We start from the raw sequence: 12,107 nt of genomic DNA, 5'->3' as shown, positions 1-12,107 counted from the left end.
CAAGGGGAAACTCACAATGGAATTAGCAAAAAAACAGCAAGGAGTATAACCATGGACGCACTCCTTTTCCTTCAGTCCTCCTGTGGATTCCACACCAGGATACACCTTAGGGCATTGCTAGGAATATTCTCAAGGTCTAGACCAGAAAGTCTCTGAAGGGGATGCATAAGGCAACTGGTTCGACTAGGTTCTCTTCCACCCACCCTTTGATTCCCCCAAAGCACTCCCTCGGGAAAGATTCCATTTTAGGATTCACGCCAGTGTAAAGAATGGCATAAAGAAGCGTAAACCTAACTCTTTTTCCTAACGTTCAATTTATTTACTATTATACTTTCTTTAGGGGAATGAATATAATGGTTCTCTTTGAGGATTTTACTTAATGACAAAAATTGATCAATAGTAAAATTTTCCAACTGTAGTGCCAAACCCATTGGACTTGATTTCAATTTGATGGAATGTGATCTTCAAGTTTTACATTATAAATATGAAAGAAGGGACTGGTGTGGTGACATAGTAGTTAAGTTTGCACCCTCTGTTTGGGTGGCCCGGGGTTCCCGGGTTCAAACCCCAGGCATGGACAGACACCCCACTCATCCAGCCATTCTGTGGCAGACTCCCACATACAAAATAGAGGAAGATTGGCACAGATGTTAGCTCAGCTACAATCTTCTTCAAGGAAAAAGAGGAAGATTGGCAACAGATGTTAGCTCAGGGCCAATCTTCCTCACCATAAAAAAAAAAGAAAAGAAAGAAAAGAAAAAAATGAAAGAAAGTACTAAATTCTGTTATTTGTAACAGGGAGGTATTGTTATCTGTAAACTGGGTTTCTATGTAATGTTTATTTCTCATTTTCTCTTGTATTCTAAAAAGTTGGAGAAAGCCTTTTCCAAGTAGAGTTCTTCTAAGTCTAATCCATTCATCTACCTGTTTGTCTTCTTGATTTTCTTGCATGCTATACAGATAGTACAGTTGAGAGAGGAATACAATTCCATCAAGGACTGATGGATACTCAGACATCTCAATGAAGCGCTGACATGTTTGACACATTTCTATGCTGACCCTGAGGTCATAGGAGACAAAAGGTTCCTCTTATCTCTAGCTGCGTAAAAACCACTTGAGAGCTTTCTAAAAATACTGAAGCCAAAACCCCACCCCAGAGCATTTAAATGAGAATCTTGAGTTGTGAGGTCAAGGCATTCATCTAAATAAAAGTCCCCAGTTGCTTATTACATTGCAGTACTACTGCCAGCTCCAAGGAGGCCCTGACGTGGGGACACTCGGTCCCTGGAAGCCCCATGCAGACCAGCCAAGGCCTGCACACCTGGGTCTGAGGAAAAACCCGACTCCAGGTCAGTCCAGCACTCCTACCCAGGCTCTCAGTGAGGTTTGTTCTTTTTAAAGATTTGCCCTGAGCTAATATCTGTTGCTAATCTTTTTTGTTTTCTTCTTCTCCTCCTTAAAGCTCCACAGTACATAGTTGTATGTTCTAGTTGTAGGTCCTTCTAGTTCTGCGCTGTGGAACGCTGCCTCAGCATGGCCTCATGAGCAGTGCTAGGTCTGTGCCCAGGATCTGAACCGGGAAAACCCTGGGCTGCTGAAGCAGAGCACGTGAACTCAACCACTTGGCCATGACCCAGCCACTCTTTTAGCTTTTATAATCGGGGCTCTTTCTCCTCAGTTTCAACACTTCCTATTCACATGAAGAAGTCCAGGCTTAAGGGTTGTCCTAGGTCGGATTCCCTAACACACACAGGAGGAATATCCATGTGCAAGTGATCCGTTTGGACAATGCTCCCAGAAGAAAGAAGCAGTGGAGTTGGGGAAGCAGGGAAAGGAAGGCAAAGAAGCCAAGAAAGTGTGTGATTTCAGACAGAGTGCAATGTGTTCAGTGGCTCAAAGATGCTCTTGTGATGAGGAGGACCATGGGGCTGGTCGTCCCCTTGGCTAAGAGGAAAGGTGAGAGGGAATATCAGGACAGCGGCAGTGGAAACACAGCAGAGGTCAGAGTGCAAACAGGAGACGGGGATGGAAGGGCCTGGTACAGTGGCAGCCCCCATGGAGGACAGAGGTGAGACCAGACAGAGGTAGCACCAGATGTTGAACAGAACAAACAAGGGAGAGAAAAAAGAGTGGGAGACTGAGCTATAACCTTAGACAGAGAGCACTGAGGAATAAGTGCATCTGAGAGCCCCAGATGGGATCAACTCTGGACCCTAAGCATGAAGGCCAGGGAATCTGCATGCTAGTCTCCACTTGCTGAGCTGCAGTTTTCTTACAAGAATCCTCTGTTGGATGACAATTGAGGCATCAATGTGGCCAACGACTTGACACCCCTGCTTGCTGGCATCAGAACACTCAAGAGCATCACCCTTCAGTGTGGGAGGGGTCTGCATCCTGAGGGATGCGTCCAAACTCAGCTCTGAAAAGAAAACCACAGCCAAGAGGATCCACCGTTATTCATGACCTACAGTGACTTACTCCCCACCCGAGAGTGACATCGAATAAGGAAAGTGGCTCGAACAACAACGGCCATCTGAAAGTCTGTGCGGGTGAGGTGAAGCCAATGCAGACACTGATATTTTCTTTTTTGTCAATCTTTCTTACAGTGCTCAGTGGTGATGAGATGGTCAGGAGGCAAACACACTCCCATTTGCCAAAAGATCTGAAGAAAAACAGAATTGATAAACACAGTGTCTCAGTAGAGAAGACAAAGGGAAGGAAATCACATGGACAGAGGTTGTCCTACTGGCAGGAAGGAGATAGTAGAAATCACGCAGAACCAGAGTGCACGGGAAAACATAGGACAGAAAAAAATGGGGGAGGGTGAAAGCAGGGGAGTTTACAAAACTTGCATATATAGATGTCATATATGTACTCTATACAAGGTACACACAAGATACACATAATGTATGACATACAATATGAATACATATATGCATATGTGTTCTTTTATCGAATTGAACAGATGCATAAATAGGCATTTGGAGACATTGAATATGACATTCTAATCACTATTCTGGTCAGTTGAAATTGGAAAAAATTTAGAAGTGCAAGAAGAAGGAGAAACCCTGTGGCGAGAAACAGATGACCCGTGGAACACCAGGACGAGGAGGGTGAGGATAACACAAAGATCATTAACGGTATGTCCAGAGAAGGATCGTTTGCGTTCCCCCAAATTCCTCTGTGGAAACAGGATCCCCAGTGTGATGGTGTTTGGAGGTGGGGCCTTTGGGCAGCAGGTCCCTCATGAATGGGATTAGTGCCGTCATAAATGAGACCCCACAGAGCTCCCTTATCCCTTCCAGCACGTAAGGATGGTGCGAGAAGACGGTCTCTGTGAACCAGGAAGAGGGCTCTCACCAAAAATCTAAGGTGCCAGTGCCGTGATGTTGGACCTCCCAGCCTCCAGAAATCCAATAAATAAATTTCTGCTGTTTCTACGTCACCCAGTCAATGGAATTTTTGTGATTGCAGCCTGAACGGACTAAGAAACTATCCTTGGCCAAAAAACCTGGCGTGGAGCCTGGTTTCCTGCTCAGACCCCTGTGAAAAGTGAACAGGAAAGCGAGCGACTGGGCCAGTGAGGCTGAGTCTTGGCTGGGATTAGGGAAGCCAAGGAGAAGGAAAAGAGAGGCTAGAGGGTGAGAAGACAACTAAATAGCCCAATATCTGATGGCACTTGTCAGGGCTATGCCTCCCCTGACCCTCACTGAGACTTTCTGTAGGACCTGTCCACAAGCGACAGGGCGCTCCTCGTTGCCCCACCTCCACTTGAGAACATGGGTCTCTCCTCCTTCCTCAGATGACACCATCACCTAAAGGAGGAGCACTAGGCAGCTCCAGGGCCCAGGAGGAGATGCTGAGAGTGGTGGAGGGTGAGGAGGAACAAGACCCAGAGGAAATGGATGTCAGGGTTTGGAAGCTCAGTTTTAAGCAACCTCTCAGGATCCTGAGGAGAAAAACACTGAGGACATTGACTTAGTGATGAGTAGAGATGGTGAATTAAATAGAGTATCATAAAAGAGACTGACTTGTGCAATTTAAGGATGACGGTGGCCCTTTACATGAAAAAGAGGGAAAAAACTGAAGAATAAGGAGGAGACTGAGCCGTGCACCAGTGTTTCCATTGGGACTGAATGTGTCTACGGCAGTGTTACTGGGGGCACCTAACAGGAAAACTGGCCTGAAGATGGATCCTGAAAGGAGAGGGAAAAATGGGCAAACGTGTCTTTCTGAGAGAGAAGGGAAGATGGGGTCCAGAGAGAGGGGAGACCAAGAAGACTGCTCTGCACCAGACGGAACGATGCACCTGGAATCATTTTGTAAGTGTTAAAGCACCAGGAAGATATGAGGGTAGATTTGACATACTCATAGTTGTTACCAAGCAATTTTTATTGAATCAGAGACTGTGGAAATTATGTCCTTAATACTCCCAAGAGTATTAATGCAGTAGGAGTAAGAGTATGGAATGCAGACATAATTCTCAGGGGATTCAGATGAAGGAATTGAGATGTAAATACCTAAGAGGATAAACAACCTGGCCAAGGTAAACATCCTGTCAGACGCAAACCCGGGACCTGGGGCAGAGCTGATCCTAAAGCCCACACTCTCACCACCTCGCTCTCTCAGAGCATCACGGGTTTCAACCTGACCTGAAGCGAGCATGGGAGAGGCCCCATTGCCGCCTCTGCCCCACAACCCTGTGACGCCCAACACACGGACTAGAGCTCCCTATTCTTCTTTTCTCTCTTACCTTGGAAGAGTGAACCTCGGTTTCCAGAAACACTGTTGGCTGCAAAGCTCCAGATGGTGGAGGAAAGACCAAGCCAGGCTTTGCCATCCCCACAATGGAACTGGTCCAGCTGCAGCCCCAGATAATTGCTCCCCCAGCTGCTTGGCTCCAGCTGTGCTTGTGAAGTTTGCATCTCTGACCTTTGGAAACTCAAGTTTCCGCTGAAAGGCCCTTGTTGACAAGCCTCCCAGGAAGGAACTGAAACAAGAAGTGGTTTCAGTAGGACCAATCTGAGTTTCCCTTTGCTAAGCTCTCCCAGACCCCTCATTTCAGAAGTCCCTGCTTGTCAGTGGTCTCAGGAAACAAACTCAGACTTCATGTATATGAAGGAGATGTCACCATGATGTGTGTGCCTGGGGAGGCTGAGATGGCATGTGCCCAGGCTACAGTGTCCCTGAAGTGGACAGTCACCCACTGGAGTCCAGAGGGCTTTGCATGGGCAGATGAGGTCATGCCTATTACTCTGTTACCAGTAACCTTAGTCCAGGAGCCTACAGAGAAGGTTCTAGAGAGGACTCAGGAGATGGGGGAGAAAGAGTTGCTGATGTCTACCCAGAAGAATATCAGAGGAAGGGAAGAAGTATGGTCCCAAGGCTTCTGTTTCCAGTAAGAAGGGAGTTGGGAAACTGTAGACCAAGTTTGGAATCTTTGCAAAGTTCTGGAGCCTTTTGACCTTCCTTTTCTGCCAGTTTTGGCTGCCCTCCACCCGCCCACACACATATATATTCTTTTGCCACTTGTGGGGTGGGGGGCAGGTAGTAGCAGCTGTAAGTAATGTAGTAGAGGTCTGAGACCCTTATAAGAAACTTTGGGGCCAGACTGCTACAGCATCAGGCTTTGTGTGGTTCTTCAGGGACGTAATATGTTGCACAGTCCTTATGTTACACACTCTTCTGGGGGGTCTGGGCTTTAGTCCCTAATCAAACGTGTTTCTATTTCTTCTGTGAAATGAAAATCTATTCTCAGAAAGAGGGCTAACCAAAGACCTGAAATAGCCTCAGACCAGTCCAGGTCAGGCTAAGGTGGATCATAACCCCCAGGGCCTTCTCCACACCACTGTGGGTTCCCCTTTCTCCTCCCCTCTGCACATCCTCATTGCCACCAATGTTTGTTTTAAATGTTTCGTAAAATTGTCATTTGGGATGGTGTTACCATGTAGATTCCTGACAACACACTCTATGAGACTCTCATCATTGACACCTGGATCCAAGAATCTCCTTCTGCTTCTCTGATCCTGTGATGTCCACACGATCAAACGTCTGAATAATCTAATCACCCAGAAGTCCTGTTCTCACCATGGTCCAACTCTACACATGCAGACTCCTCCCCCTGCCTTTGTAGTCCTTCTGTCCTGTGGCCTCATGTTCTTCTTTGCTCATAAGTTAGACGAGGGTCCTATCAGGCACACTGGTTGTTGACATTTACATGAGATTAGAACACTAAGACGTGACTCATGCTTGAAGCTCTAACCCACACATGGAAGAAGTCACTGAGCCTACACAAAGGATGAAAACCACGGCCATTTATGGAGGAGGGGAAACCAGAGCCAGAGCTTTGGCTTCATTGAAACCAAGGGGCACAGTCAGGATGCAGCATCCAGGACCTCGTTTTTAAATCTTCAGAGGGAGGTAGTCACCCCAGAGGAAGTAGAGAATCCGCTTTGAACCCCAAATCATGAGAACAGACCTCCAGAATAATTGAGTAAAACTGTTCCAGGTGTGGATGGCCAGAGAAGAGTGGGAGACACTGCTCAGGAAATGCAATTAGCTAGAACACTGCAGGAGATGAGATGCGTCATCTTAAAGAAAGAGGTCTGACAAATACCTACTGTGCCCCTGCTGTACTGGTGGCTGTGAGGTGGTCATGATCCCTTCTCTCTCCCACCTGGGGAAAAATGGCTTGCAGATGCCACTGAGGGACAGGCTGAGAGGGACATAGCTAGAAACTAGGGTGACAGCACAGCTCCCAAGCCCTCCTGAAATCTGTACTTAAAACTCTGTCCGAGAGCCTGAAGAAAGTATATCTCTCTACCTGGCCAGCCGTGGTGAGCTTAAAAAATATGGAGGCTAACTGGGAGACCACTTGGATTTATCTGCTTTATAATGCGAGTACTCACTGGCTGCCTCCAGAGTCAAGCTGACTTGAGGCTTATCACACAGAAAGGCAGTGCTTCTGAGGAGTTCCCTGGAGGCAGACAGATCACGAGGACTGGAAGGAGTCAAATTCTGTTCACCTGATGGATCTTGAAGGCTTTGCTTCGCAATCTCCTTTTCCTGTAGCTCCCTCTCCAGACTGGTAAGAGAGGGAAGAGAAAAGAAGAGATCAAGAAGGATTAGACACCACAGTATCCCAGCTGGTTCTGATTGAAGGGTAGGGTCCAAGGGACTGGGGCAAAGCCTGGCTGTCCTGGAACAGGAGAGAGGGAGAGAGAGAAAAAAGAGAGTGAGCAGAACGTGCTCAGTGCACTGGACAGACAGTGAGATGATGATGGGGCCTGCACTCTCCCTGTAAGGCAGACTCATCACACTCGGAGAGCCAATACAATGGCTTCCAGTTTGTGAATACATTGTGTTGAATTTACATATGGCAGCCCAGTGAATGCAGGCTTCGGAGGCATTGTGGACTCCCAGAGATCTTGTGCCTTCTAGGTAATTTTCTGTCAATACTGTGACCTTTTATGTTTTTTTTTTTTTTAAATTTTGTCTAGTTCCTTTCTGGCTATGCTATACCTATGAAGGACATAAGGCCAACAGTTGGGAAAGCAGACATGCATCTCATCCTTGTTTTAGCCTTCCAAGAGAGAACAAGGGATTTCTTTCAGGGCAGGAAATCCCTGAGACTGCTTAGTTCCCCTTGTCAGACTGAGGCCACAAGTACCGCAAAGACAACAGACAACCTCATTCAAAGGGCTTTGCCATCGTTGCTGGAGTGACTGAAATCAGCACCAGGAGCAGTGTTGGCTCCCCCTGGCATGTGAAACCTGGGGCTATTTGGCCCTCAGGGTCTTTCTTTCAGGTACTCTCCCCACATTTTACCCTTGCTTATTAGCCCTCCTCATTCACTGTTACCTGGGGGTCAGTGATTCTTGTTCTTCCTCATCTTCATCGTCTTCCAGGTTTTCTGCAAACAAAATTCAGAAATGTCCAGACGGAGATGAAATAGTGCCTCTTCACCTGTTACAGACACAAAGGCCTGCCTGGGCATGGACAGCAATGACCTGTGTATGAGGTCAGGACACACTGAGAGAATTGTACTGACAGCCCCATGTTTGACTTTGAAGGAATGCCCTGGGACCATGTACTGACCCATCAGGCAAAATGTCCTTGACCTGCTGGATCCCCATCATAGCATGCTGTGAGTTTCACTGAGCAAAGGATCAAATATCTTTTGTCTCCAGATCAGCGGGTACTTTTCCAGTTTCCCTCTGGAATTCTCTAGTTCTTTCCTCACTCCTTCCACAAAGCTGGTTCCCAGTCTCAGTGACTCTATGTCCACTCAGAACTCCCACATAGACCCACTCCTTTCTCTAAAAGGAGGATAGAAAACCCCATGAGTCACCCCTCCACACATCCCGGGACTCCATGGGGAACTCCAAATAGTCTTTTACAGCATAAGAGGGGAATATTTTCTTTGTGGAAAGTGTTCTATTACAAATCAACGTATCTGCACCAAGATTTTAGGATTATAACTAAATAAACCCCAAACGGTTAGGAGTATCATCCTTTTCTGAAGTACCTTCGTGAGCATTCCCTCCTTTAATAGTTACAGCTACCATGCAACACATCTTTTGACCGATTTTATAGATGAGGAAACAGAAATCCCGGAAGGAGAAATCAATCACTCACCTGTAGTTATAAAAGCCAGAGCTCAGGCAAGAGCCTGAGGAGCTCACGCTCAGTCCAGGACTCTTTTCACACTAACAGGCTGCCTCCTGTCACGTCCGCCTTTCTGCACTGTGACACCGGGTGGAGGCTGCCTCCTGCCCCAAAGGGCACGATCCCTCAGGGAGGAAGCAGACTCTTGGAGCACTATGACGTCCTCCTGTGCATTTCTCCCCTCTGCTCCCACCCAGCCAGTCGTGGTCCTGTCATGGCTCCAAGTGCCATGTGGACACCAGTACAGCTGGTGAAAGAATTATGAGGGGAGATGCAGAGGCTCTTGTCAGCCAGGGACCTTGGAGGGGCTCAGTGCAACCAGGGCCTGTGGCTGCCTTACCTGGGCTAAGCTTGTGGACAAGGCGCTCTGCCAGCCTGCATCCCTCAGCCAGTTGTTCTCAGAAGCCCTGTCCCCACTCTCTGCCAATGTCACTGTGGGTGAGGAGGTCCCTGAGGTGCTGATGGAGGAGGACATAGACCTTTCTTCCTTCCCATGATGTCTGGCGTATCTGGGTCAGCTTTCGTGCATGATCGTGAATTAGGAGATGGTATTTCCTGAGGTGGGAGGGAAGAGAAATCCTCAGAGTGGAAATGGGGTAATGAGAGATGATAAGGAGTTTGAGAGAGATTTCGGTGAGAATATCCCCAAAAGGCGTTCCAAGTAGAAATCTGCTCATTTTTGGTGGACCACATTTTTTTCTTCTTTCCTTTTGCATTTTATATACAGTGACCCAGTAAAAACATGCTCCTGAGACACTGGAGACTCTAAGAGATCTTGTAACTTCTAGGCCTCCTTCTCTAAAGGTTGAGACAAAATATGAATTTTTATTTAGTCTGGTTACCTTCCTTGTCATGAAATACCTGCCAACAAGCTCAGGCCCACATGCAGAGAGCAGGTATGGACCTTACTCTGGGTTTTGACCCTCTGGAGGAGAAGAAGGCATTTCTGAAGGGGCAGGATGTCTCTAGGCCTGGTTACCTCACTGTGAGTGAGAAAGACTCCACATGTTACAAAGAACATGGACGCTCCAGATGGGGGAGTGGAGGAGACAAGCACAATCAGCCAGTTTTGTGCCTCCTTGTTTCAGGAAAGTAGCTACTTTTGACCTCTGTGTCTCTTCTTTCCAGAACCCTCTCTGCATTTGACTTGTACATTACCCTCCTCTGATCCTTCACTGTTACCTGGATGTCAGTGATCCCAGGTGTTCTTCAGTCTCCTCTTCATGGATTTCTGCAAAGAAATTGAGAAAAGTCCATTTAGATATTAGCTTGTTCCACTTCACCCGTTACAAATGCAGGTGCCTCTCTGGGCCTGGAGACACGAATTATCCCTACATGAGTTCAGAAAGGTGTCATGTTTTATCTGTAAAGAAATGGGCTGCTGTGGTATTCTGATCGATCAGGCAAAGTGGCCCTGATCTGATGGATCCCAGATGGCATGCTCTGGGTGGAACTGGGCAAGGAGTTAAAAATTGATTTTGTTACCCAGATCAAGAGATGCTTCTCCAGTTTTCCTAGGGGCTCCTCCCACTCTCTCCTCCCTCCTTCCACAAGGCTGGTTCCCAAGCTCAGTGACTCTGTGTCTCATCATGCCTTTCACAGAGAACCTCCTCCTTTCTCTCAGGAGAGGAAAAACAATTCTGTCCCATGAGTCTCACATGACTTGGTCCTTCGTGGGGACTTCCACATCTGCGTCTACCGTTCACCAGGAAAATTCTCTCCTCGTTAAGTGCTAAGTATTCTAGTGTAAACCCACATCCCACTACCAGATTCTACCATACCCAGGACTGAAATCAACCCCAGTGAGTGACTCTAGCATTGCGAAAGTACACTCATAGACATTCCCTATTGGAATGCTACAGCTACCATGCAACACATGTGTTAATCATGTTAGAGATGAAGAAACTGAAATCCAGGAAGGATACATCCATCCCTCGCCCACTGTTAGAAAAGGCAGAACACAGGCTGGAGCCTGGGAACGTCCATGCTTAGCTCAGGGCCCTTTTCAGACTAACTAGCTGCCTCCTATCATGTCTGCCTTTCTGTGCTCTAACACTGGGTGGAGGCTTCCCCCTGTCCCAAGGGCCATGGCCCATAATGGAGGAAGCAGGCACTTGGAACACTATCACCTCCACCTTGTACATTTCTCCTCTCTGTCCTCCCACCCAGCCGCTCCTGGTCCTGTCATGACCCCAAGTGTGATGTGGGAACCAGGACAGATGGCAAAAACATTATGAGGGGAGAAGTGGAGCCTCTTGTGTGCCAGGGAAGTTGGAGGGCTCAGCGCAGTCAGGGCCTGTGGCCGCCTTACCTGGGCTGAGCTTGCTGACAACGGCCTGGGACAGCCTGCATCCCTCAGCCAGTTGCTCTTGGAAGCCCTGCCCCCGGAGGTTGTTAAGGTCACTGCAGCCCAGGAGGTCCTTGAGGTTCTGATTAAGCAGGACGGATAGCTCTCTTCCTTCCCGTGTCTTTAGTCATAACTGGGTCAGCTCTCGTGCCTGAACTCAAATTAGAAAATCAAACTCCCTATGGTGGGTTAGAAGGGAAAATGTATAATTGGAATTGAGTCAAAGGTTCTTAGGACCTCCACAGAGTTTTCTATAAGAACATCCCCCATTTGCCTTCAAAACAGAATTTTGGGACATGTTTGGCAAATGCATAAATGTTTTTGAAAGTTACATCAGCGGCCAGGCAATACCAGCTCTTGAGGCATTGCAGACTCCAGCGTTCTTGTACCTTCTAGGTCACCTTCTCTCAGTATTAAACATAATACAATTTTGGGGGGTCTAGTTACCTTCCTTGCTGTGAAATACCTGCCAACGACCTAAGATGAACTCTGCAGAAAGCGGATATGAATCTCACCCTACCTTTTAACCAACCATCCATGAGAGGACACATGATGTCCGTGAGTACAGGAAATCCATGAGAGTAGTTAGTTCACCTTGGTTCAGACTAACTCTACAAGTACCAGAAAGAGACTGCACAACCCCATTAAGAGGGCTATGTCGTTGTTAGTTGAGGGAATGACAGGAGTGCAATCTGCAGGTTTGGGTGACCATCGCATCACAGATGTGGTCACCTTTGCACTCCTTGATCTTTCTAGGACCCTTTCCATACTTTACCTGTCCTTTACCCTGCCCTGATCGTTCATTTTGGACACTGGTTCTCTTTCTTCCACATACTCCTCGTCTTCATGACTTTCTGCAAACAAATTCAGAAATGTGTAGTCAGACATTGACCCAGCCCTGGTAGATCATCACCCCCATATCCTCTGCCCTGAGTCGAGCAAACAGTTAAATACGTCTTTTTTCGCGAAAGATCACAGGGAACGTGTCAGCACCCTTCAATAGGTGTTGCTGAAAAAGTCAGCTTGGCCCCAGCAGACACCCTAGTCTTTGGTGAGATAGGTGGGACTATACACCAAGACGAGACTGATGGAT

The 12,107-nt window shown here is 47.4% G+C and overlaps 2 long non-coding RNA genes across 4 annotated transcripts in view; both read right to left on the bottom strand.

The window, feature by feature from the left end:
* Positions 1-2,204: 2,204 nt before the first annotated feature.
* Positions 2,205-9,216, bottom strand: LOC139081519 (uncharacterized). Of its 2 annotated transcripts, XR_011536669.1 has the most exons (5): positions 9,008-9,216; positions 7,861-7,912; positions 6,909-7,084; positions 4,754-4,990; positions 2,205-2,419 (listed from the first exon to the last, which is right to left on the bottom strand). It is a non-coding gene; the product is annotated as an uncharacterized lncRNA (long non-coding RNA). The 2 variants fall into 2 exon arrangements; XR_011536670.1 differs by lacking the exon at positions 9,008-9,216 and having other exon boundaries at positions 7,861-8,051.
* A 613-nt stretch (positions 9,217-9,829) lies between these two features.
* The window catches only part of LOC139081518 (uncharacterized), a 29,961-nt gene continuing 27,683 nt past the window's right edge, over positions 9,830-12,107 (bottom strand). Inside the window, exons 3-5 of one of the 2 annotated variants that reach the window (XR_011536667.1) lie at positions 11,790-11,868; positions 10,979-11,193; positions 9,830-9,898 (exon numbers count right to left, since the gene is read on the bottom strand). This is a non-coding gene — a long non-coding RNA (uncharacterized lncRNA). Of the gene's footprint in view, positions 9,899-10,978; positions 11,869-12,107 lie in introns of both variants that reach the window. The other variant, XR_011536668.1, reaches the window with a different exon arrangement.

This window comes from Equus przewalskii, unplaced genomic scaffold (genome assembly GCF_037783145.1).
Source record: "Equus przewalskii isolate Varuska unplaced genomic scaffold, EquPr2 ChrUn-12, whole genome shotgun sequence".
In the NCBI taxonomy this organism is placed as follows: Eukaryota; Metazoa; Chordata; class Mammalia; order Perissodactyla; family Equidae; genus Equus; species Equus przewalskii.
This window is presented reverse-complemented; position numbering and strand designations above follow the sequence as displayed.